The sequence below is a fragment of the Triturus cristatus genome, chromosome 1_1, assembly GCF_964204655.1.
Source record: "Triturus cristatus chromosome 1_1, aTriCri1.1, whole genome shotgun sequence".
In the NCBI taxonomy this organism is placed as follows: Eukaryota; Metazoa; Chordata; class Amphibia; order Caudata; family Salamandridae; genus Triturus; species Triturus cristatus.
The window spans coordinates 641,022,050-641,050,004 of record NC_140579.1 but is presented as its reverse complement, the minus strand read 5'-3'; positions in this window follow the sequence as shown (position 1 = coordinate 641,050,004).

The window sequence follows — 27,955 nt, the reverse complement described above, 5'->3', positions numbered from 1 at the left end:
AACTGATCAAAGGGAGTATGCTGCTGTGGTCGCTGCCATGGACTTGGGGTCACTGCCATTCAGGACTCAGGACACAGTTACACATGTGTGATCGGCTTGTGTTGAACAGGGTTAGTGGCACCATGTGCCGCTGGCCTTGCATATGGCAATATGCCTAACTGATCAAAGGAAGTAATCTGCTGTGGTCGCTGCCACGGACTTAGGGCCACTGCCATTCAGGACTCAGGACACAGTTACACATGTGGGATCGGCTTGTGTTGAACAGGGTTAGTGGCACCACGTGCTGCTGGCCATGCACATGAAAATATGCCTAACTGATCAAAGGGAGTATGCTGCTGTGGTCGCTGCCACGGACTTGGGATCACTGCCATTTAGGACTCAGGACACAGATACACATGTGGGATCGGCTTGTGTTGAACAGGGGTAGTGGCACCATGTGCCGCCAGCCTTGCATATGGAAATATGCCTAACTGATCAAAGGGAGTATGCTGCTGTGGCCGCTGCCACGGACTTGGGGTCACTGCTATTTAGGACTCAGGACATAGTTACACATGTGGGATCGGCTTGTGTTGAACAAGGTTAGTGGCACCATGTGCCGCCGGCCTTGCCTATGGAAATATGCCTAACTGATCAAAGGGAGTATGCTGCTGTGGTCGCCGCCACGGACTTGGGGTCAGTGCCATTTAGGACTCAGGACACAGTTACACATGTGGAATCGGCTTGTGTTGAACAGGGTTAGTGGCACAACGTGTCACTGGTCTTGCATATGGAAATATGCCTGACTAATCAGAGGAAGTCTGGTGCTGTGGTCGCTGCCACGGACTTGGGGTCACTGCTATTCAGGACTCAGGACACAGTTACACATGTGGGATCGGCTTGTGTTAATAGGGTTAGTGGCACCACGGGTCGCCGGCATTGCATATGGAAATATGCCTAACTAATCAGAGGGAGTATGCTGATATGGTCGCTGCCATGGACTTGGGGTCACTGCCATTCAAGACTCAGGACACAGTTACACATGTGGGATCGGCTTGTGTTGAACAGGTTTAATGGCACCACGTGTCACCAGCCTTGCATATGGAAATATGCCTAACAGAGCAAAGGGAGTGTGCTGCTGTGGTCGCTGCCACGGACTTGGGGCCACTGCCATTCAGGACTCAGGACACAGATACAGATGTGGGATCAGCTTGTGTTGAACAGGGTTAGTGGCACCACGTGTCACCGGCCTTGCATATGGAAATATTCCTAACTAATCAGAGGGAGTATACTGCTGTGGTCGCTGCCACAGACTTGGGGCCACTGCCATTCAGGACTCAGGACACAGTTACACATGTGGAATCGACTTGTGTTGAACAGGTTTAATGGCACCACGTGTCACATGCCTTGCATATGGAAATATGCCTAACTGATCAAAGGGAGTATGCTGCTGTGGTCGCTGCCACGGACTTGGGGTCACTGCCATTAAGGACTCAGGACACAGTTACACATGTGGGATCGGCTTGTTTTGAACAGGGTTAGTGGCACCACGTGTCGCCGGCCTTGCATATGGAAATATGCCTAACTAATCAGAGGGAGTATGCTGCTGTGGTCGCTGCCACGGACTTGGGGTCACTGCCATTCAGGATTCAGGACACAGTTACACATGTGTGATTGGCTTGTGTTGAACAGGGTTAGTGGCACCATGTGCAGCTGGCCTTGCATATGGCAATATGCCTAACTGATCAAAGGAAGTAATCTGCTGTGGTCGCTGCCACGGACTTGGGGCCACTGCCATTCAGGACTCAGGACACAGTTACACATGTGGGATCGGCTTGTGTTGAACAGGGTTAGTGGCACCACGTGCTGCTGGCCATGCACATGAAAATATGCCTAACTGATCAAAGGGAGTATGCTGCTGTGGTCGCTGCCACGGACTTGGGATCACTGCCATTTAGGACTCAGGACACAGTTACACATGTGGGATCGGCTTGTGTTGAACAGGGGTAGTGGCACCATGTGCCGCCAGCCTTGCATATGGAAATATGCCTAACTGATCAAAGGGAGTATGCTGCTGTGGCCGCTGCCACGGACTTGGGGTCACTGCTATTTAGGACTCAGGACACAGTTACACATGTGGGATCGGCTTGTGTTGAACAAGGGTAGTGGCACCATGTGCCGCCGGCCTTGCCTATGGAAATATGCCTAACTGATCAAAGGGAGTATGCTGCTGTGGTCGCCGCCACGGACTTGGGGTCAGTGCCATTTAGGACTCAGGACACAGTTACACATGTGGAATCGGCTTGTGTTGAACAGGGTTAGTGGCACAACGTGTCACTGGTCTTGCATATGGAAATATGCCTGACTAATCAGAGGAAGTCTGGTGCTGTGGTCGCTGCCACGGACTTGGGGTCACTGCCATTCAGGACTCAGGACACAGTTACACATGTGGGATCGGCTTGTGTTGAACAGGGTTAGTGGCACCACGGGTCACCGGCATTGCATATGGAAATATGCCTAACTAATCAGAGGGAGTATGCTGATATGGTCGCTGCCATGGACTTGGGGTCACTGCCATTCAAGACTCAGGACACAGTTACACATGTGGGATCGGCTTGTGTTGAACAGGTTTAATGGCACCACGTGTCACCAGCCTTGCATATGGAAATATGCCTAACAGAGCAAAGGAAGTGTGCTGCTGTGGTCGCTGCCACGGACTTGGGGCCACTGCCATTCAGGACTCAGGACACAGATACACATGTGGGATCAGCTTGTGTTGAACAGGGTTAGTGGCACTACGTGTCACCGGCCTTGCATATGGAAATATTCCTAACTAATCAGAGGGAGTATACTGCTGTGGTCGCTGCCACGGACTTGGGGCCACTGCCATTCAGGACTCAGGACACAGTAACACATGTGGGATCGGCTTGTGTTGAACAGGGTTATTGGCACCATGTGCCGCTGGCCTTGCATATGGAAATATGACTAACTGATCAAAGGGAGTATGCTGCTGTGGTCGCTGCCACGAACTTGGGGTCACTGCCATTTAGGACTCAGGACACAGTTACACTTGTGGGATCGGCTTGTGTTGAACAGGGTTAGTGGCACAACGTGTCGCCGGCTTTGCCTATGGAAATATGCCTAACTGATCAAAGGGAGTATGCAGCTGTGGTCGCCACCATGGACCTGGGGTCAGTGCCATTTAGGACTCAGGACACAGTTACACATGTGTGATCGGCTTGTGTTGAACAGGGTTAGTGGCACCATGTGCCGCTGGCCTTGCATATGGCAATATGCCTAACTGATCAAAGGAAGTAATCTGCTGTGGTCGCTGCCACGGACTTGGGGCCACTGCCATTCAGGACTCAGGACACAGTTACACATGTGGGATTGGCTTGTGTTGAACAGGGTTAGAGGTACAACCTGTCACCGGTCTTGCATATGGAAATATGCCTGACTAATCAGAGGGAGTCTGGTGCTGTGGTCGCTGCCACGGACTTGGTGACACTGCCATTCAGGACTTAGGACACAGTTACACATGTGGGATCGGCTTGTGTTGAACAGGGTTAGTGGCACCACGTGTCGCCGGCCTTGCATATGGAAATATGCCTAACTAATCAGAGGGAGTATGCTGCTGTGGTCGCTGCCACGGACTTGGGGTCACTGCCATTCAGGATTCAGTACACAGTTACACATGTGTGATCGGCTTGTGTTGAACAGGGTTAGTGGCACCATGTGCCGCTGGCCTTGCATATGGCAATATGCCTAACTGATCAAAGGAAGTAATCTGCTGTGGTCGCTGCCACGGACTTGGGGCCACTGCCATTCAGGACTCAGGACACAGTTACACATGTGGGATCGGCTTGTGTTGAACAGGGTTAGTGGCACCACCTGCTGCTGGCCATGCACATGAAAATATGCCTAACTGATCAAAGGGAGTATGCTGCTGTGGTCGCTGCCACGGACTTGGGATCACTGCCATTTAGGACTCAGGACACAGTTACACATGTGGGATCGGCTTGTGTTGAACAGGGGTAGTGGCACCATGTGCCGCCAGCCTTGCATATGGAAATATGCCTAACTGATCAAAGGGAGTATGCTGCTGTGGCCGCTGCCACGGACTTGGGGTCACTGCTATTTAGGACTCAGGACACAGTTACACATGTGGGATCGGCTTGTGTTGAACAAGGTAAGTGGCACCATGTGCCGCCGGCCTTGCCTATGGAAATATGCCTAACTGATCAAAGGGAGTATGCTGCTGTGGTCGCCACCACGCACTTGGGGTCAGTGCCATTTAGGACTCAGGACACAGTTACACATGTGGAATCGGCTTGTGTTGAACAGGGTTAGTGGCACAACGTGTCACTGGTCTTGCATATGGAAATATGCCTGACTAATCAGAGGAAGTCTGGTGCTGTGGTCGCTGCCACGGACTTGGGGTCACTGCCATTCAGGACTCAGGACACAGTTACACATGTGGGATCGGCTTGTGTTGAACAGGGTTAGTGGCACCACGGGTCGCCGGCATTGCATATGGAAATATGCCTAACTAATCAGAGGGAGTATGCTGATATGGTCGCTGCCATGGACTTGGGGTCACTGCCATTCAAGACTCAGGACACAGTTACACATGTGGGATCGGCTTGTGTTGAACAGGTTTAATGGCACCACGTGTCACCAGCCTTGCATATGAAAATATGCCTAACAGAGCAAAGGGAGTGTGCTGCTGTGGTCGCTGCCACGGACTTGGGGCCACTGCCATTCAGGACTCAGGACACAGATACACATGTGGGATCAGCTTGTGTTGAACAGGGTTAGTGGCACCACGTGTCACCGGCCTTGCATATGGAAATATTCCTAACTAATCAGAGGGAGTATACTGCTGTGGTCGCTGCCACGGACTTGGGGCCACTGCCATTCAGGACTCAGGACACAGTAACACATATGGGATCGGCTTGTGTTGAACAGGGTTATTGGCACCATGTGCCGCTGGCCTTGCATATGGAAATATGACTAACTGATCAAAGGGAGTATGCTGCTGTGGTCGCTGCCACGAACTTGGGGTCACTGCCATTTAGGACTCAGGACACAGTTACACTTGTGGGATCGGCTTATGTTGAACAGGGTTAGTGGCACAACGTGTCGCCGGCCTTGCCTATGGAAATATGCCTAACTGATCAAAGGGAGTATGCAGCTGTGGTCGCCACCACGGACCTGGGGTCAGTGCCATTTAGGACTCAGGACACAGTTACACATGTGGGATCGGCTTGTGTTGAACAGGGTTAGAGGTACAACCTGTCACCGGTCTTGCATATGGAAATATGCCTGACTAATCAGAGGGAGTCTGGTGCTGTGGTCGCTGCCACGGACTTGGGGTCACTGCCATTCAGGACTCAGGACACAGTTACACATGTGGGATCGGCTTGTGTTGAACAGGGTTAGTGGCACCACGGGTCGCCGGCATTGCATATGGAAATATGCCTAACTAATCAGAGGGAGTATGCTGATATGGTCGCTGCCATGGACTTGGGGTCACTGCCATTCAAGACTCAGGACACAGTTACACATGTGGATTAGGCTTGTGTTGAACAGGTTTAATGGCACCACGTGTCACCAGCCTTGCATATGGAAATATGCCTTACAGAGCAAAGGGAGTGTGCTGCTGTGGTCGCTGCCACGGACTTGGGGCCACTGCCATTCAGAACTCAGGACACAGATACACATGTGGGATCAGCTTGTGTTGAACAGGGTTAGTGGCACCACGTGTCACCGGCCTTGCATATGGAAATATCCCTAACTAATCAGAGGGAGTATGCTGATGTGGTCGCTGCCATGGACTTGGGGTCACTGCCATTCAGGACTCAGGACACAGTTACACATGTGGGATCGGTTTGTGTTGAACAGGTTTAATGGCACCACGTGTCACCGGCCTTGCATATGGAAATATGCCTAACTGATCAAAGGAAGTAAGCTGCTGTGGTCGCTGCCACGGACTTGGGGCCACTGCCATTCAGGACTCAGGACACAGTTACACATGTGGGATCGGCTTGTGTTGAACAGGGTTAGTGGAAGCACGTGCCGCCGGCCTTGCATATGGAAATATTCATAACTGATCAAAGGGAGTATGCTGCTGTGGTCGCTGCCAGGACTTGGGGCCACTGCCATTCAGGACTCAGGACACAGTTACACATGTGGAATCGGCTTGTGTTGAACAGGCTTAGTGGCACCATGTGCCGCTGGCCTTGCATATGGAAATATGACTAACTGATCAAATGGAGTATGCTGCTGTGGTCGCTGCCACAAACTTGGAGTCACTGTCATTCAGGACTCAGGACACAGTTACACATGTGGGATCGGCTTGTGTTGAACAGGGTTAGTGGCACAACGTGTCACCGGCCTTGCCTATTGAAATATGCCCAACTGATAAAACGGAGTATGCTGCTGTGGTCGCCGCCACGGACTTGGGGTCAGTGCCATTTAGGACTCAGGACACAGTTACACATGTGGGATCGGCTTGTGTTGAACAGGGTAAGAGGGACAACGTGTCACCGGTCTTGCATATGGAAATATGCCTGACTAATCAGAGGGAGTCTGGTGCTGTGGTCGCTGCCACGGACTTGGGGTCACTGCCATTTAGGACTCAGGACACAGTTACACATGTGGGATCGGCTTGTGTTGAACAGGGTTAGTGGCACCACGTGCTGCTGGCCATGCATATGAAAATATGCCTAACTGATCAAAGGGAGTATGCTGCTGTGGTCGCTGCCACGGACTTGGGATCACTGCCATTTAGGACTCAGGACACAGTTACACATGTGGGATCGGCTTGTGTTGAACAGGGGTAGTGGCACCATGTGCCGCCAGCCTTGCATATGGAAATATGCCTAACTGATCAAAGGGAGTATGCTGCTGTGGCCGCTGCCACGGACTTGGGGTCACTGCTATTTAGGACTCAGGACACAATTACACATGTGGGATCGGCTTGTGTTGAACAAGGTTAGTGGCACAATGTGCCGCCGGCCTTGCCTATGGAAATATGCCTAACTGATCAGAGGGAGTATGCTGCTGTGGTCGCCGCCACGGACTTGGGGTCAGTGCCATTTAGGACTCAGGACACAGTTACACATGTGGAATCGGCTTGTGTTGAACAGGGTTAGTGGCACAACGTGTCACCGGTCTTGCATATGGAAATATGCCTGACTAATCAGAGGAAGTCTGGTGCTGTGGTCGCTGCCACGGATTTGGGGTCACTGCCATTCAGGACTCAGGACACAGTTACACATGTGGGATCGGCTTGTGTTGAACAGGGTTAGTGGCACCACGGGTCGCCGGCATTGCATATGGAAATATGCCTAACTAATCAGAGGGAGTATGCTGATATGGTCGCTGCCATGGACTTGGGGTCACTGCCATTCAAGACTCAGGACACAGTTACACATGTGGGATCGGCTTGTGTTGAACAGGTTTAATGGCACCACGTGTCACCAGCCTTGCATATGGAAATATGCCTAACAGAGCAAAGGGAGTGTGCTGCTGTGGTCGCTGCCATGGACTTGGGGCCACTACCATTCAGGACTCAGGACACAGATACACATGTGGGATCAGCTTGTGTTGAACAGGGTTAGTGGCACCACGTGTCACCGGCCTTGCATATGGAAATATACCTAACTAATCAGAGGGAGTATGCTGATGTGGTCGCTGCCATGGACTTGGGGTCACTGCCATTCAGGACTCAGGACACAGTTACACATGTGGGATTGGCTTGTGTTGAACAGGTTTAATGGCACCACGTGTCACCGGCTTTGCATATGGAAATATGCATAACTGATCAAAGGAAGTAAGCTGCTGTGGTCGCTGCCACGGACTTGGGGCCACTGCCATTCAGGACTCAGGACACAGTTACACATGTGGGATCGGCTTGTGTTGAACAGGGTTAGTGGCACCACGTGCCGCCGGCCTTGCATATGGAAATACTCATAACTGATCAAATGGAGTATGCTGCTGTGGTCGCTGCCACAAACTTGGAGTCACTGTCATTCAGGACTCAGGACGACACAGTTACACATGTGGGATCGGCTTGTGTTGAACAGGGTTAGTGGCACAACGTGTCGCCGGCCTTGCCTATGGAAATATGCCTAACTGATAAAACGGAGTATGCTGCTGTGGTCGCCGCCACGGACTTAGGGTCAGTGCCATTTAGGACTCAGGACACAGTTACACATGTGGGATCGGCTTGTGTTGAACAGGGTTAGAGGGACAACGTGTCACCGGTCTTGCATATGGAAATATGCCTGACTAATCAGAGGGAGTCTGGTGCTGTGGTCGCTGCCACGGACTTGGGGTCACTGCCATTTAGGACTCAGGACACAGTTACACATGTGGGATCGGCTTGTGTTGAACAGGGTTAGTGGCACCACGTGCTGCTGGCCATGCATATGAAAATATGCCTAACTGATCAAAGGGAGTATGCTGCTGTGGTCGCTGCCACTGACTTGGGATCACTGCCATTTAGGACTCAGGACACAGTTACACATGTGGGATCGGCTTGTGTTGAACAGGGGTAGTGGCAACATGTGCCGCCAGCCTTGCATATGGAAATATGCCTAACTGATCAAAGGGGGTATGCTGCTGTGGCCGCTGCCACGGACTTGGGGTCACTGCTATTTAGGACTCAGGACACAGTTACACATGTGGAATCGGCTTGTGTTGAACAGGGTTAGTGGCACAACGTGTCACCGGTCTTGCATATGGAAATATGCCTGACTAATCAGAGGAAGTCTGGTGCTGTGGTCGCTGCCACGGACTTGGGGTCACTGCCATTCAGGACTCAGGACACAGTTACACATGTGGGATCGGCTTGTGTTGAACAGGGTTAGTGGCACCACGGGTCGCCGGCATTGCATATGGAAATATGCCTAACTAATCAGAGGGAGTATGCTGATATGGTCGCTGACATGGACTTGGGGTCACTGCCATTCAAGACTCAGGACACAGTTACACATGTGGGATCGGCTTGTGTTGAACAGGTTTAATGGCACCACGTGTCACCAGCCTTGCATATGGAAATATGCCTAACAGAGCAAAGGGAGTGTGCTGCTGTGGTCGCTGCCACGGACGTGGGGCCACTGCTATTCAGGACTCAGGACACAGATACACATGTGGGATCAGCTTGTGTTGAACAGGGTTAGTGGCACCACGTGTCACCGGCCTTGCATATGGAAATATCCCTAACTAATCAGAGGGAGTATGCTGCTGTGGTCGCTGCCACGGACTTGGGGCCACTGCCATTCAGGACTCAGGACACAGTAACACATGTGGGATCGGCTTGTGTTGAACAGGGTTATTGGCACCAGGTGCCGCTGGCCTTGCATATGGAAATATGACTAACTGATCAAAGGGAGTATGCTGCTGTGGTCGCTACCACGAACTTGGGATCACTGCCATTTAGGACTCAGGACACAGTTACACTTGTGGGATCGGCTTATGTTGAACAGGGTTAGTGGCACAACGTGTCGCCGGCCTTGCCTATGGAAATATGCCTAAATGATCAAAGGGAGTATGCAGCTGTAGTCGCCACCACGGACCTGGGGTCACTGCCATTTAGGACTCAGGACACAGTTACACATGTGGGATCGGCTTGTGTTGAACAGGGTTAGAGGTACAACCTGTCACCGGTCTTGCATATGGAAATATGCCTGACTAATCAGAGGGAGTCTGGTGCTGTGGTCGCTGCCACGGACTTGGGGTCACTGCCATTCAGGACTCAGGACACAGTTACACATGTGGGATCGGCTTGTGTTGAACAGGGTTAGTGGCACCACGGGTCGCCGGCATTGCATATGGAAATATGCCTAACTAATCAGAGGGAGTATGCTGATATGGTCGCTGCCATGGACTTGGGGTCACTGCCATTCAAGACTCAGGACACAGTTACACATGTGGATTCGGCTTGTGTTGAACAGGTTTAATGGCACCACGTGTCACCAGCCTTGCATATGGAAATATTCCTAACAGAGCAAAGGGAGTGTGCTGCTGTGGTCGCTGCCACGGACTTGGGGCCACTGCCATTCAGGACTCAGGACACAGATACACATGAGGGATCAGCTTGTGTTGAACAGGGTTAGTGGCACCACGTGTCACCGGCCTTGCATATGGAAATATCCCTAACTAATCAGAGGGAGTATGCTGATGTGGTCGCTGCCATGGACTTGGGGTCACTGCCATTCAGGACTCAGGACACAGTTACACATGTGGGATCGGCTTGTGTTGAACAGGTTTAATGGCACCACGTGTCACCGGCCTTGCATATGGAAATATGCCTAACTGATCAAAGGAAGTAAGCTGCTGTGGTCGCTGCCACGGACTTGGGGCCACTGCCATTCAAGACTCAGGACACAGTTACACATGTGGGATCGGCTTGTGTTGAACAGGGTTAGTGGCACCACGTGCCGCCGGCCTTGCATATGGAAATATTCATAACTGATCAAAGGGAGTATGCTGCTGTGGTCGCTGCCAGGACTTGGGGCCACTGCCATTCAGAACTCAGGACACAGTTACACATGTGGGATCGGCTTGTGTTGAACAGACTTAGTGGCACCATGTTCCGCTGGCCTTGCATATGGAAATATGACTAACTGATCAAATGGAGTATGCTGCTGTGGTCGCTGCCACAAACTTGGAGTCACTGTCATTCAGGACTCAGGACACAGTTACACATGTGGGATCGGCTTGTGTTGAACAGGGTTAGTGGCACAACGTGTCGACGGCCTTGCCTATGGAAATATGCCTAACTGATAAAACGGAGTATGCTGCTGTGGTCGCCGCCACGGACTTGGGGTCAGTGCAATTTAGGACTCAGGACACAGTTACACATGTGGGATCGGCTTGTGTTGAACAGGGTTAGAGGGACAACGTGTCACCGGTCTTGCATATGGAAATATGCCTGACTAATCAGAGGGAGTCTGGTGCTGTGGTCGCTGCCACGGACTTGGGGTCACTGCCATTCAGGACTTAGGACATAGTTACACATGTGGGATCAGCTTGTGTTGAACAGGGTTAGTGGCACCACGTGCCGCCGGCCTTGCATATGGAAATATTCATAACTGATCAAAGGGAGTATGCTGCTGTGGTCGCTGCCACAGACTTGGGGCCACTGCCATTCAGGACTCAGGACACAGATACACATGTGGGATCAGCTTGTGTTGAACAGGGTTTGTGGCACCACGGGTCGCCGGCATTGCATATGGAAATATGCCTAACTAATCAGAGGGAGTATGCTGATGTGGTCGCTGCCATGGACTTGGGGTCACTGCCATTCAAGACTCAGGACACAGTTACACATGTGGGATCGGCTTGTGTTGAACAGGTTTAATGGCACCACGTGTCACCAGCCTTGCATATGGAAATATGCCTAACAGAGCAAAGGGAGTATGCTGCTGTGGTCGCTGCCACGGACTTGGGGCCACTGCCATTCAGGACTCAGAACACAGATACACATGTGGGATCAGCTTGTGTTGAACAGGGTTAGTGGCACCACGTGTCACCGGCCTTGCATATGGAAATATACCTAACTAATCAGAGGGAGTATGCTGATGTGGTCGCTGCCATGGACTTGGGGTCACTGCCATTCAGGACTCAGGACACAGTTACACATGTGGGATGAGCTTGTGTTGAACAGGTTTAATGGCACCACGTGTCACCGGCCTTGCATATGGAAATATGCATAACTGATCAAAGGGAGTATGCTGCTGTGGTCCCTGCCACGGACTTGGGGCCACTGCCATTCAGGACTCAGGACACAGTTACACATGTGGGATCGGCTTGTGTTGAACAGGGTTAGTGGCACCATGTGCTGCTGGCATTGCATATGGAAATATGCCCAACTGATCAAAGGAAGTAAGCTCCTGTGGTTGCTGCCACGGACTTGGGGCCACTGCCATTCAGGACTCAGGACACAGTTACACATGTGGGATCGGCTTGTGTTGAACAGGGTTAGTGGCACCACGTGCCGCCGGCCTTGCATATGCAAATATTCATAACTGATCAAAGGGAGTATGCTGCTGTGGTCGCTGCCACGGACTTGGGGCCACTGCCATTCAGGACTCAGGACACAGTAACACATGTGGGATCGGCTTGTGTTGAACAGGGTTAGTGGCACCATGTGCTGCTGGCCTTGCATGTGGAAATATGACTAACTGATCAAATGGAGTATGCTGCTGTGGTCGCTGCCACAAACTTGGGGTCACTGCCATTTAGGACTCAGGACACAGTAACACTTGTGGGATCGGCTTATGTTGAACAGGGTTAGTGGCACAACGTGTCGCCGGCCTTCCCTACGGAAAAATGCCTAACTGATCAAAGGGAGTATGATGCTGTGGTCGCCGCCACGGACTTGGGGTCAGTGCCATTTAGGACTCAGGACACAGTTACACATGTGGGATCGGCTTGTGTTGAACAGGGTTAGAGGCACAACGTGTCACCGGTCTTGCATATGGAAATATACCTAACTAATCAGAGGGAGTATGCTGATGTGGTCGCTGCCATGGACTTGGGGTCACTGCCATTCAGGACTCAGGACACAGTTACACATGTGGGATGAGCTTGTGTTGAACAGGTTTAATGGCACCACGTGTCACCGGCCTTGCATATGGAAATATGCCTAACTGATCAAAGGAAGTAAGCTGCTGTGGTCGCTGCCACGGACTTGGGGCCACTGCCATTCAAGACTCAGGACACAGTTACACATGTGGGATCGGCTTGTGTTGAACAGGGTTAGTGGCACCACGTGCCGCCGGCCTTGCATATGGAAATATTCATAACTGATCAAAGGGAGTATGCTGCTGTGGTCGCTGCCAGGACTTGGGGCCACTGCCATTCAGAACTCAGGACACAGTTACACATGTGGGATCGGCTTGTGTTGAACAGACTTAGTGGCACCATGTTCCGCTGGCCTTGCATATGGAAATATGACTAACTGATCAAATGGAGTATGCTGCTGTGGTCGCTGCCACAAACTTGGAGTCACTGTCATTCAGGACTCAGGACACAGTTACACATGTGGGATCGGCTTGTGTTGAACAGGGTTAGTGGCACAACGTGTCGACGGCCTTGCCTATGGAAATATGCCTAACTGATAAAACGGAGTATGCTGCTGTGGTCGCCGCCACGGACTTGGGGTCAGTGCAATTTAGGACTCAGGACACAGTTACACATGTGGGATCGGCTTGTGTTGAACAGGGTTAGAGGGACAACGTGTCACCGGTCTTGCATATGGAAATATGCCTGACTAATCAGAGGGAGTCTGGTGCTGTGGTCGCTGCCACGGACTTGGGGTCACTGCCATTCAGGACTTAGGACATAGTTACACATGTGGGATCAGCTTGTGTTGAACAGGGTTAGTGGCACCACGTGCCGCCGGCCTTGCATATGGAAATATTCATAACTGATCAAAGGGAGTATGCTGCTGTGGTCGCTGCCACAGACTTGGGGCCACTGCCATTCAGGACTCAGGACACAGATACACATGTGGGATCAGCTTGTGTTGAACAGGGTTAGTGGCACCACGGGTCGCCGGCATTGCATATGGAAATATGCCTAACTAATCAGAGGGAGTATGCTGATGTGGTCGCTGCCATGGACTTGGGGTCACTGCCATTCAAGACTCAGGACACAGTTACACATGTGGGATCGGCTTGTGTTGAACAGGTTTAATGGCACCACGTGTCACCAGCCTTGCATATGGAAATATGCCTAACAGAGCAAAGGGAGTATGCTGCTGTGGTCGCTGCCACGGACTTGGGGCCACTGCCATTCAGGACTCAGAACACAGATACACATGTGGGATCAGCTTGTGTTGAACAGGGTTAGTGGCACCACGTGTCACCGGCCTTGCATATGGAAATATACCTAACTAATCAGAGGGAGTATGCTGATGTGGTCGCTGCCATGGACTTGGGGTCACTGCCATTCAGGACTCAGGACACAGTTACACATGTGGGATGAGCTTGTGTTGAACAGGTTTAATGGCACCACGTGTCACCGGCCTTGCATATGGAAATATGCATAACTGATCAAAGGGAGTATGCTGCTGTGGTCCCTGCCACGGACTTGGGGCCACTGCCATTCAGGACTCAGGACACAGTTACACATGTGGGATCGGCTTGTGTTGAACAGGGTTAGTGGCACCATGTGCTGCTGGCATTGCATATGGAAATATGCCCAACTGATCAAAGGAAGTAAGCTCCTGTGGTCGCTGCCACGGACTTGGGGCCACTGCCATTCAGGACTCAGGACACAGTTACACATGTGGGATCGGCTTGTGTTGAACAGGGTTAGTGGCACCACGTGCCGCCGGCCTTGCATATGCAAATATTCATAACTGATCAAAGGGAGTATGCTGCTGTGGTCGCTGCCACGGACTTGGGGCCACTGCCATTCAGGACTCAGGACACAGTAACACATGTGGGATCGGCTTGTGTTGAACAGGGTTAGTGGCACCATGTGCTGCTGGCCTTGCATGTGGAAATATGACTAACTGATCAAATGGAGTATGCTGCTGTGGTCGCTGCCACAAACTTGGGGTCACTGCCATTTAGGACTCAGGACACAGTAACACTTGTGGGATCGGCTTATGTTGAACAGGGTTAGTGGCACAACGTGTCGCCGGCCTTCCCTACGGAAAAATGCCTAACTGATCAAAGGGAGTATGATGCTGTGGTCGCAGCCACGGACTTGGGGTCAGTGCAATTTAGGACTCAGGACACAGTTACACATGTGGGATCGGCTTGTGTTGAACAGGGTTAGAGGCACAACGTGTCACCGGTCTTGCATATGGAAATATGCCTGACTAATCAGAGGGAGTCTGGTGCTGTGGTTGCTGCCACGGACTTGGGGTCACTGCCATTCAGGACTTAGGACACAGTTACACATGTGGGATCGGCTTGTGTTGAACAGGGTTAGTGGCACCACGTGTCGCCGGCGTTGCATATGGAAATATGCCTAACTAATCAGCGGGAGTATGCTGCTGTGGTCGCTGCCACGGACTTGGGGCCACTGCCATTCAGGATTCAGGACACAGTTACACATGTGGGATCGGCTTGTGTTGAACAGGGTTAGTGGCACCATGTGCCGCTGGCCTTGCATATGGCAATATGCCTAACTGATCAAAGGAAGTAAACTGCTGTGGTCGCTGCCACGGACTTGGGGCCACTGCCATTCAGGACTCAGGACACAGTTACACATGTGGGATCGGCTTGTGTTGAACAGGTTTAGTGGCACCACGTGCTGCTGGCCATGCATATGGAAATATGCCTAACTGATCAAAGGGAGTATGCTGCTGTGGTCGCTGCCAAGGACTTGGGGTCACTGCCATTTAGGACTCAGGACACAGTTACACATGTGGGATCGGCTTGTGTTGAACAGGGATAGTGGCACCATGTGCCGCCGGCCTTGCATATGGAAATATGCCTAACTGATCAAAGGGAGTATGCTGCTGTGGCCGCTGCCACGGACTTGGGGTTACTGCTATTTAGGACTCAGGACACAGATACACATGTGGGATCGGCTTGTGTTGAACAAGGTTAGTGGCACCATGTGCCGCCGGCCTTGCCTATGGAAATATGCCTAACTGATCAAAGGGGGTATGCTACTGTGGTCGCTGCCAAGGACTTGGGGTCACTGCCATTTAGGACTCAGGACACAGTTACACATGTGGAATCGGCTTGTGTTGAACAGGGTTAGTGGCACAACGTGTCACCGGTCTTGCATATGGAAATATGCCTGACTAATCAGAGGGAGTCTGGTGCTGTGGTCGCTGCCACGGATTTGGGGTCACTGCCATTCAGGACTCAGGACACAGTAACACATGTGGGATCGGCTTGTGTTTAACAGGGTTAGTGGCACCACGGGTCGCCGGCATTGCATATGGAAATATGCCTAACTAATCAGAGGGAGTATGCTGATGTGGTCGCTGCCATGGACTTGGGGTCACTGCCATTCAAGACTCAGGACACAGTTACACATGTGGGATCGGCTTGTGTTGAACAGGTTTAATGGCACCACGTGTCACCAGCCTTGCATATGGAAATATGCCTAACAGAGCAAAGGGAGTATGCTGCTGTGGTCGCTGCCACAGACTTGGGGCCACTGCCATTCAGGACTCAGAACACAGATACACATGTGGGATCAGCTTGTGTTGAACAGGGTTAGTGGCACCACGTGTCACCGGCCTTGCATATGGAAATATACCTAACTAATCAGAGGGAGTATGCTGATGTGGTCGCTGCCATGGACTTGGGGTCACTGCCATTCAGGACTCAGGACACAGTTACACATGTGGGATGAGCTTGTGTTGAACAGGTTTAATGGCACCACGTGTCACCGGCCTTGCATATGGAAATATGCATAACTGATCAAAGGGAGTATGCTGCTGTGGTCCCTGCCACGGACTTGGGGCCACTGCCATTCAGGACTCAGGACACAGTTACACATGTGGGATCGGCTTGTGTTGAACAGGGTTAGTGGCACCATGGGCTGCTGGCATTGCATATGGAAATATGCCTAACTGATCAAAGGAAGTAAGCTCCTGTGGTCGCTGCCACGGACTTGGGGCCACTGCCATTCAGGACTCAGGACACAGTCACACATGTGGGATCGGCTTGTGTTGAACAGGGTTAGTGGCACCACGTGCCGCCGGCCTTGCATATGCAAATATTCATAACTGATCAAAGGGAGTATGCTGCTGTGGTCGCTGCCACGGACTTGGGGCCACTGCCATTCAGGACTCAGGACACAGTAACACATGTGGGATCGGCTTGTGTTGAACAGGGTTAGTGGCACCATGTGCTGCTGGCCTTGCATATGGAAATATGACTAACTGATCAAATGGAGTATGCTGCTGTGGTCGCTGCCACAAACTTGGGGTCACTGCCATTTAGGACTCAGGACACAGTAACACTTGTGGGATCGGCTTATGTTGAACAGGGTTAGTGGCACAACGTGTCGCCGGCCTTCCCTACGGAAATATGCCTAACTGATCAAAGGGAGTATGATGCTGTGGTCGCCGCCACGGACTTGGGGTCAGTGCCATTTAGGACTCAGGACACAGTTACACATGTGGGATCGGCTTGTGTTGAACAGGGTTAGAGGCACAACGTGTCACCGGTCTTGCATATGGAAATATGCCTGACTAATCAGAGGGAGTCTGGTGCTGTGGTCGCTGCCATGGACTTGGGGTCACTGCCATTCAGGACTCAGGACACAGTTACACATGTGGGATCGGCTTGTGTTGAACAGGGTTAGTGGCACCACGGGTCGCCGGCATTGCATATGGAAATATGCCTAACTAATCAGAGGGAGTATGCTGATATGGTCGCTGCCATGGACTTGGGGTCACTGCCATTCAAGACTCAGGACACAGTTACACATGTGGGATCGGCTTGTGTTGAACAGGTTTAATGGCACCACGTGTCACCAGCCTTGCATATGGAAATATGCCTAACAGAGCAAAGGGAGTGTGCTGCTGTGGTCGCTGCCATGGACTTGGGGCCACTACCATTCAGGACTCAGGACACAGATACACATGTGGGATCAGCTTGTGTTGAACAGGGTTAGTGGCACCACGTGTCACCGGCCTTGCATATGGAAATATACCTAACTAATCAGAGGGAGTATGCTGATGTGGTCGCTGCCATGGACTTGGGGTCACTGCCATTCAGGACTCAGGACACAGTTACACATGTGGGATTGGCTTGTGTTGAACAGGTTTAATGGCACCACGTGTCACCGGCTTTGCATATGGAAATATGCCTAACTGATCAAAGGAAGTAAGCTGCTGTGGTCGCTGCCACGGACTTGGGGCCACTGCCATTCAGGACTCAGGACACAGTTACACATGTGGGATCGGCTTGTGTTGAACAGGGTTAGTGGCACCACGTGCCGCCGGCCTTGCATATGGAAATATTCATAACTGATCAAATGGAGTATGCTGCTGTGGTCGCTGCCACAAACTTGGAGTCACTGTCATTCAGGACTCAGGACGACACAGTTACACATGTGGGATCGGCTTGTGTTGAACAGGGTTAGTGGCACAACGTGTCGCCGGCCTTGCCTATGGAAATATGCCTAACTGATAAAACGGAGTATGCTGCTGTGGTCGCCGCCACGGACTTGGGGTCAGTGCCATTTAGGACTCAGGACACAGTTACACATGTGGGATCGGCTTGTGTTGAACAGGGTTAGAGGGACAACGTGTCACCGGTCTTGCATATGGAAATATGCCTGACTAATCAGAGGGAGTCTGGTGCTGTGGTCGCTGCCACGGACTTGGGGTCACTGCCATTTAGGACTCAGGACACAGTTACACATGTGGGATCGGCTTGTGTTGAACAGGGTTAGTGGCACCACGTGCTGCTGGCCATGCATATGAAAATATGCCTAACTGATCAAAGGGAGTATGCTGCTGTGGTCGCTGCCACTGACTTGGGATCACTGCCATTTAGGACTCAGGACACAGTTACACATGTGGGATCGGCTTGTGTTGAACAGGGGTAGTGGCACCATGTGCCGCCAGCCTTGCATATGGAAATATGCCTAACTGATCAAAGGGAGTATGCTGCTGTGGCCGCTGCCACGGACTTGGGGTCACTGCTATTTAGGACTCAGGACACAGTTACACATGTGGAATCGGCTTGTGTTGAACAGGGTTAGTGGCACAACGTGTCACCGGTCTTGCATATGGAAATATGCCTGACTAATCAGAGGAAGTCTGGTGCTGTGGTCGCTGCCACGGACTTGGGGTCACTGCCATTCAGGACTCAGGACACAGTTACACATGTGGGATCGGCTTGTGTTGAACAGGGTTAGTGGCACCACGGGTCGCCGGCATTGCATATGGAAATATGCCTAACTAATCAGAGGGAGTATGCTGATATGGTCGCTGACATGGACTTGGGGTCACTGCCATTCAAGACTCAGGACACAGTTACACATGTGGGATCGGCTTGTGTTGAACAGGTTTAATGGCACCACGTGTCACCAGCCTTGCATATGGAAATATGCCTAACAGAGCAAAGGGAGTGTGCTGCTGTGGTCGCTGCCACGGACGTGGGGCCACTGCTATTCAGGACTCAGGACACAGATACACATGTGGGATCAGCTTGTGTTGAACAGGGTTAGTGGCACCACGTGTCACCGGCCTTGCATATGGAAATATCCCTAACTAATCAGAGGGAGTATGCTGCTGTGGTTGCTGCCACGGACTTGGGGCCACTGCCATTCAGGACTCAGGACACAGTAACACATGTGGGATCGGCTTGTGTTGAACAGGGTTATTGGCACCAGGTGCCGCTGGCCTTGCATATGGAAATATGACTAACTGATCAAAGGGAGTATGCTGCTGTGGTCGCTACCACGAACTTGGGATCACTGCCATTTAGGACTCAGGACACAGTTACACTTGTGGGATCGGCTTATGTTGAACAGGGTTAGTGGCACAACGTGTCGCCGGCCTTGCCTATGGAAATATGCCTAAATGATCAAAGGGAGTATGCAGCTGTGGTCGCCACCACGGACCTGGGGTCACTGCCATTTAGGACTCAGGACACAGTTACACATGTGGGATCGGCTTGTGTTGAACAGATTTAGAGGTACAACCTGTCACCGGTCTTGCATATGGAAATATGCCTGACTAATCAGAGGGAGTCTGGTGCTGTGGTCGCTGCCACGGACTTGGGGTCACTGCCATTCAGGACTCAGGACACAGTTACACATGTGGGATCGGCTTGTGTTGAACAGGGTTAGTGGCACCACGGGTCGCCGGCATTGCATATGGAAATATGCCTAACTAATCAGAGGGAGTATGCTGATATGGTCGCTGCCATGGACTTGGGGTCACTGCCATTCAAGACTCAGGACACAGTTACACATGTGGATTCGGCTTGTGTTGAACAGGTTTAATGGCACCACGTGTCACCAGCCTTGCATATGGAAATATTCCTAACAGAGCAAAGGGAGTGTGCTGCTGTGGTCGCTGCCACGGACTTGGGGCCACTGCCATTCAGGACTCAGGACACAGATACACATGAGGGATCAGCTTGTGTTGGACAGGGTTAGTAGCACCACGTGTCACCGGCCTTGCATATGGAAATATCCCTAACTAATCAGAGGGAGTATGCTGATGTGGTCGCTGCCATGGACTTGGGGTCACTGCCATTCAGGACTCAGGACACAGTTACACATGTGGGATCGGCTTGTGTTGAACAGGTTTAATGGCACCACGTGTCACCGGCCTTGCATATGGAAATATGCCTAACTGATCAAAGGAAGTAAGCTGCTGTGGTCGCTGCCACGGACTTGGGGCCACTGCCATTCAAGACTCAGGACACAGTTACACATGTGGGATCGGCTTGTGTTGAACAGGGTTAGTGGCACCACGTGCCGCCGGCCTTGCATATGGAAATATTCATAACTGATCAAAGGGAGTATGCTGCTGTGCTCGCTGCCAGGACTTGGGGCCACTGCCATTCAGGACTCAGGACACAGTTACACATGTGGGATCGGCTTGTGTTGAACAGGCTTAGTGGCACCATGTTCCGCTGGCCTTGCATATGGAAATATGACTAACTGATCAAATGGAGTATGCTGCTGTGGTCGCTGCCACAAACTTGGAGTCACTGTCATTCAGGACTCAGGACACAGTTACACATGTGGGATCGGCTTGTGTTGAACAGGGTTAGTGGCACAACGTGTCGACGGCCTTGCCTATGGAAATATGCCTAACTGATAAAACGGAGTATGCTGCTGTGGTCGCCGCCACGGACTTGGGGTCAGTGCAATTTAGGACTCAGGACACAGTTACACATGTGGGATCGGCTTGTGTTGAACAGGGTTAGAGGGACAACGTGTCACCGGTCTTGCATATGGAAATATGCCTGACTAATCAGAGGGAGTCTGGTGCTGTGGTCGCTGCCACGGACTTGGGGTCACTGCCATTCAGGACTTAGGACACAGTTACACATGTGGGATCAGCTTGTGTTGAACAGGGTTAGTGGCACCACGTGCCGCCGGCCTTGCATATGGAAATATTCATAACTGATCAAAGGGAGTATGCTGCTGTGGTCGCTGCCACAGACTTGTGGCCACTGCCATTCAGGACTCAGGACACAGATACACATGTGGGATCAGCTTGTGTTGAACAGGGTTAGTGGCACCACGGGTCGCCGGCATTGCATATGGAAATATGCCTAACTAATCAGAGGGAGTATGCTGATGTGGTCGCTGCCATGGACTTGGGGTCACTGCCATTCAAGACTCAGGACACAGTTACACATGTGGGATCGGCTTGTGTTGAACAGGTTTAATGGCACCACGTGTCACCAGCCTTGCATATGGAAATATGCCTAACAGAGCAAAGGGAGTATGCTGCTGTGGTCGCTGCCACGGACTTGGGGCCACTGCCATTCAGGACTCAGAACACAGATACACATGTGGGATCAGCTTGTGTTGAACAGGGTTAGTGGCACCACGTGTCACCGGCCTTGCATATGGAAATATACCTAACTAATCAGAGGGAGTATGCTGATGTGGTCGCTGCCATGGACTTGGGGTCACTGCCATTCAGGACTCAGGACACAGTTACACATGTGGGATGAGCTTGTGTTGAACAGGTTTAATGGCACCACGTGTCACCGGCCTTGCATATGGAAATATGCATAACTGATCAAAGGGAGTATGCTGCTGTGGTCCCTGCCACGGACTTGGGGCCACTGCCATTCAGGACTCAGGACACAGTTACACATGTGGGATCGGCTTGTGTTGAACAGGGTTAGTGGCACCATGTGCTGCTGGCATTGCATATGGAAATATACCCAACTGATCAAAGGAAGTAAGCTCCTGTGGTCGCTGCCACGGACTTGGGGCCACTGCCATTCAGGACTCAGGACACAGTTACACATGTGGGATCGGCTTGTGTTGAACAGGGTTAGTGGCACCACGTGCCGCCGGCCTTGCATATGCAAATATTCATAACTGATCAAAGGGAGTATGCTGCTGTGGTCGCTGCCACAGACTTGGGGCCACTGCCATTCAGGACTCAGGACACAGTAACACATGTGGGATCGGCTTGTGTTGAACAGGGTTAGTGGCACCATGTGCTGCTGGCCTTGCATGTGGAAATATGACTAACTGATCAAATGGAGTATGCTGCTGTGGTCGCTGCCACAATCTTGGGGTCACTGCCATTTAGGACTCAGGACACAGTAACACTTGTGGGATCGGCTTATGTTGAACAGGGTTAGTGGCACAACGTGTCGCCGGCCTTCCCTACGGAAAAATGCCTAACTGATCAAAGGGAGTATGATGCTGTGGTCGCCGCCACGGACTTGGGGTCAGTGCCATTTAGGACTCAGGACACAGTTACACATGTGGGATCGGCTTGTGTTGAACAGGGTTAGAGGCACAACGTGTCACCGGTCTTGCATATGGAAATATGCCTGACTAATCAGAGGGAGTCTGGTGCTGTGGTCGCTGCCATGGACTTGGGGTCACTGCCATTCAGGACTCAGGACACAGTTACACTTGTGGGATCGGCTTGTGTTGAACAGGGTTAGAGGCACAACGTGTCACCGGTCTTGCATATGGAAATATGCCTGACTAATCAGAGGGAGTCTGGTGCTGTGGTTGCTGCCACGGACTTGGGGTCACTGCCATTCAGGACTTAGGACACAGTTACACATGTGGGATCGGCTTGTGTTGAACAGGGTTAGTGGCACCACGTGTCGCCGGCGTTGCATATGGAAATATGCCTAACTAATCAGCGGGAGTATGCTGCTGTGGTCGCTGCCACGGACTTGGGGCCACTGCCATTCAGGATTCAGGACACAGTTACACATGTGGGATCGGCTTGTGTTGAACAGGGTTAGTGGCACCATGTGCCGGTGGCCTTGCATATGGCAATATGCCTAACTGATCAAAGGAAGTAAACTGCTGTGGTCGCTGCCACGGACTTGGGGCCACTGCCATTCAGGACTCAGGACACAGTTACACATGTGGGATCGGCTTGTGTTGAACAGGTTTAGTGGCACCACGTGCTGCTGGCCATGCATATGGAAATATGCCTAACTGATCAAAGGGAGTATGCTGCTGTGGTCGCTGCCAAGGACTTGGGGTCACTGCCATTTAGGACTCAGGACACAGTTACACATGTGGGATCGGCTTGTGTTGAACAGGGATAGTGGCACCATGTGCCGCCGGCCTTGCATATGGAAATATGCCTAACTGATCAAAGGGAGTATGCTGCTGTGGCCGCTGCCACGGACTTGGGGTTACTGCTATTTAGGACTCAGGACACAGTTACACATGTGGGATCGGCTTGTGTTGAACAAGGTTAGTGGCACCATGTGCCGCCGGCCTTGCCTATGGAAATATGCCTAACTGATCAAAGGGAGTATGCTACTGTGGTCGCTGCCAAGGACTTGGGGTCACTGCTATTTAGGACTCAGGACACAGTTACACATGTGGAATCGGCTTGTGTTGAACAGGGTTAGTGGCACAACATGTCACCGGTCTTGCATATGGAAATATGCCTGACTAATCAGAGGGAGTCTGGTGCTGTGGTCGCTGCCACGGATTTGGGGTCACTGCCATTCAGGACTCAGGACACAGTTACACATGTGGGATCGGCTTGTGTTGAACAGGGTTAGTGGCACCATGGGTCGCCGGCATTGCATATGGAAATATGCCTAACTAATCAGAGGGAGTATGCTGATGTGGTCGCTGCCATGGACTTGGGGTCACTGCCATTCAAGACTCAGGACACAGTTACACATGTGGGATCGGCTTGTGTTGAACAGGTTTAATGGCACCACGTGTCACCAGCCTTGCATATGGAAATATGCCTAACAGAGCAAAGGGAGTATGCTGCTGTGGTCGCTGCCACAGACTTGGGGCCACTGCCATTCAGGACTCAGAACACAGATACACATGTGGGATCAGCTTGTGTTGAACAGGGTTAGTGGCACCACGTGTCACCGGCCTTGCATATGGAAATATACCTAACTAATCAGAGGGAGTATGCTGATGTGGTCGCTGCCATGGACTTGGGGTCACTGCCATTCAGGACTCAGGACACAGTTACACATGTGGGATGAGCTTGTGTTGAACAGGTTTAATGGCACCACGTGTCACCGGCCTTGCATATGGAAATATGCATAACTGATCAAAGGGAGTATGCTGCTGTGGTCCCTGCCACGGACTTGGGGCCACTGCCATTCAGGACTCAGGACACAGTTACACATGTGGGATCGGCTTGTGTTGAACAGGGTTAGTGGCACCATGTGCTGCTGGCATTGCATATGGAAATATGCCTAACTGATCAAAGGAAGTAAGCTCCTGTGGTCGCTGCCACGGACTTGGGGCCACTGCCATTCAGGACTCAGGACACAGTTACACATGTGGGATCGGCTTGTGTTGAACAGGGTTAGTGGCACCACGTGCCGCCGGCGTTGCATATGCAAATATTCATAACTGATCAAAGGGAGTATGCTGCTGTGGTCGCTGCCACGGACTTGGGGCCACTGCCATTCAGGACTCAGGACACAGTAACACATGTGGGATCGGCTTGTGTTGAACAGGGTTAGTGGCACCATGTGCTGCTGGCCTTGCATATGGAAATATGACTAACTGATCAAATGGAGTATGCTGCTGTGGTCGCTGCCACAAACTTGGGGTCACTGCCATTTAGGACTCAGGACACAGTAACACTTGTGGGATCGGCTTATGTTGAACAGGGTTAGTGGCACAACGTGTCGCCGGCCTTCCCTACGGAAATATGCCTAACTGATCAAAGGGAGTATGATGCTGTGGTCGCCGCCACGGACTTGGGGTCAGTGCCATTTAGGACTCAGGACACAGTTACACATGTGGGATCGGCTTGTGTTGAACAGGGTTAGAGGGACAACGTGTCACCGGTCTTGCATATGGAAATATGCCTGACTAATCAGAGGGAGTCTGGTGCTGTGGTCGCTGCCACGGACTTGGGGTCACTGCCATTCAGGACTTAGGACACAGTTACACATGTGGGATCAGCTTGTGTTGAACAGGGTTAGTGGCACCACGTGCCGCCGGCCTTGCATATGGAAATATTCATAACTGATCAAAGGGAGTATGCTGCTGTGGTCGCTGCCACAGACTTGTGGCCACTGCCATTCAGGACTCAGGACACAGATACACATGTGGGATCAGCTTGTGTTGAACAGGGTTAGTGGCACCACGGGTCGCCGGCATTGCATATGGAAATATGCCTAACTAATCAGAGGGAGTATGCTGATGTGGTCGCTGCCATGGACTTGGGGTCACTGCCATTCAAGACTCAGGACACAGTTACACATGTGGGATCGGCTTGTGTTGAACAGGTTTAATGGCACCACGTGTCACCAGCCTTGCATATGGAAATATGCCTAACAGAGCAAAGGGAGTATGCTGCTGTGGTCGCTGCCACGGACTTGGGGCCACTGCCATTCAGGACTCAGAACACAGATACACATGTGGGATCAGCTTGTGTTGAACAGGGTTAGTGGCACCACGTGTCACCGGCCTTGCATATGGAAATATACCTAACTAATCAGAGGGAGTATGCTGATGTGGTCGCTGCCATGGACTTGGGGTCACTGCCATTCAGGACTCAGGACACAGTTACACATGTGGGATGAGCTTGTGTTGAACAGGTTTAATGGCACCACGTGTCACCGGCCTTGCATATGGAAATATGCATAACTGATCAAAGGGAGTATGCTGCTGTGGTCCCTGCCACGGACTTGGGGCCACTGCCATTCAGGACTCAGGACACAGTTGCACATGTGGGATCGGCTTGTGTTGAACAGGGTTAGTGGCACCATGTGCTGCTGGCATTGCATATGGAAATATGCCCAACTGATCAAAGGAAGTAAGCTCCTGTGGTCGCTGCCACGGACTTGGGGCCACTGCCATTCAGGACTCAGGACACAGTTACACATGTGGGATCGGCTTGTGTTGAACAGGGTTAGTGGCACCACGTGCCGCCGGCCTTGCATATGCAAATATTCATAACTGATCAAAGGGAGTATGCTGCTGTGGTCGCTGCCACAGACTTGGGGCCACTGCCATTCAGGACTCAGGACACAGTAACACATGTGGGATCGGCTTGTGTTGAACAGGGTTAGTGGCACCATGTGCTGCTGGCCTTGCATGTGGAAATATGACTAACTGATCAAATGGAGAATGCTGCTGTGGTCGCTGCCACAATCTTGGGGTCACTGCCATTTAGGACTCAGGACACAGTAACACTTGAGGGATCGGCTTATGTTGAACAGGGTTAGTGGCACAACGTGTCGCCGGCCTTCCCTACGGAAAAATGCCTAACTGATCAAAGGGAGTATGATGCTGTGGTCGCCGCCACGGACTTGGGGTCAGTGCCATTTAGGACTCAGGACACAGTTACACATGTGGGATCGGCTTGTGTTGAACAGGGTTAGAGGCACAACGTGTCACCGGTCTTGCATATGGAAATATGCCTGACTAATCAGAGGGAGTCTGGTGCTGTGGTCGCTGCCATGGACTTGGGGTCACTGCCATTCAGGACTCAGGACACAGTTACACTTGTGGGATCGGCTTGTGTTGAACAGGGTTAGAGGCACAACGTGTCACCGGTCTTGCATATGGAAATATGCCTGACTAATCAGAGGGAGTCTGGTGCTGTGGTTGCTGCCACGGACTTGGGGTCACTGCCATTCAGGACTTAGGACACAGTTACACATGTGGGATCGGCTTGTGTTGAACAGGGTTAGTGGCACCACGTGTCGCCGGCGTTGCATATGGAAATATGCCTAACTAATCAGCGGGAGTATGCTGCTGTGGTCGCTGCCACGGACTTGGGGCCACTGCCATTCAGGATTCAGGACACAGTTACACATGTGGGATCGGCTTGTGTTGAACAGGGTTAGTGGCACCATGTGCCGGTGGCCTTGCATATGGCAATATGCCTAACTGATCAAAGGAAGTAAACTGCTGTGGTCGCTGCCACGGACTTGGGGCCACTGCCATTCAGGACTCAGGACACAGTTACACATGTGGGATCGGCTTGTGTTGAACAGGTTTAGTGGCACCAGGTGCTGCTGGCCATGCATATGGAAATATGCCTAACTGATCAAAGGGAGTATGCTGCTGTGGTCGCTGCCAAGGACTTGGGGTCACTGCCATTTAGGACTCAGGACACAGTTACACATGTGGGATCGGCTTGTGTTGAACAGGGATAGTGGCACCATGTGCCGCCGGCCTTGCATATGGAAATATGCCTAACTGATCAAAGGGAGTATGCTGCTGTGGCCGCTGCCACGGACTTGGGGTTACTGCTATTTAGGACTCAGGACACAGTTACACATGTGGGATCGGCTTGTGTTGAACAAGGTTAGTGGCACCATGTGCCGCCGGCCTTGCCTATGGAAATATGCCTAACTGATCAAAGGGAGTATGCTACTGTGGTCGCTGCCAAGGACTTGGGGTCACTGCCATTTAGGACTCAGGACACAGTTACACATGTGGAATCGGCTTGTGTTGAACAGGGTTAGTGGCACAACATGTCACCGGTCTTGCATATGGAAATATGCCTGACTAATCAGAGGGAGTCTGGTGCTGTGGTCGCTGCCACGGATTTGGGGTCACTGCCATTCAGGACTCAGGACACAGTTACACATGTGGGATCGGCTTGTGTTGAACAGGGTTAGTGGCACCATGGGTCGCCGGCATTGCATATGGAAATATGCCTAACTAATCAGAGGGAGTATGCTGATGTGGTCGCTGCCATGGACTTGGGGTCACTGCCATTCAAGACTCAGGACACAGTTACACATGTGGGATCGGCTTGTGTTGAACAGGTTTAATGGCACCACGTGTCACCAGCCTTGCATATGGAAATATGCCTAACAGAGCGAAGGGAGTATGCTGCTGTGGT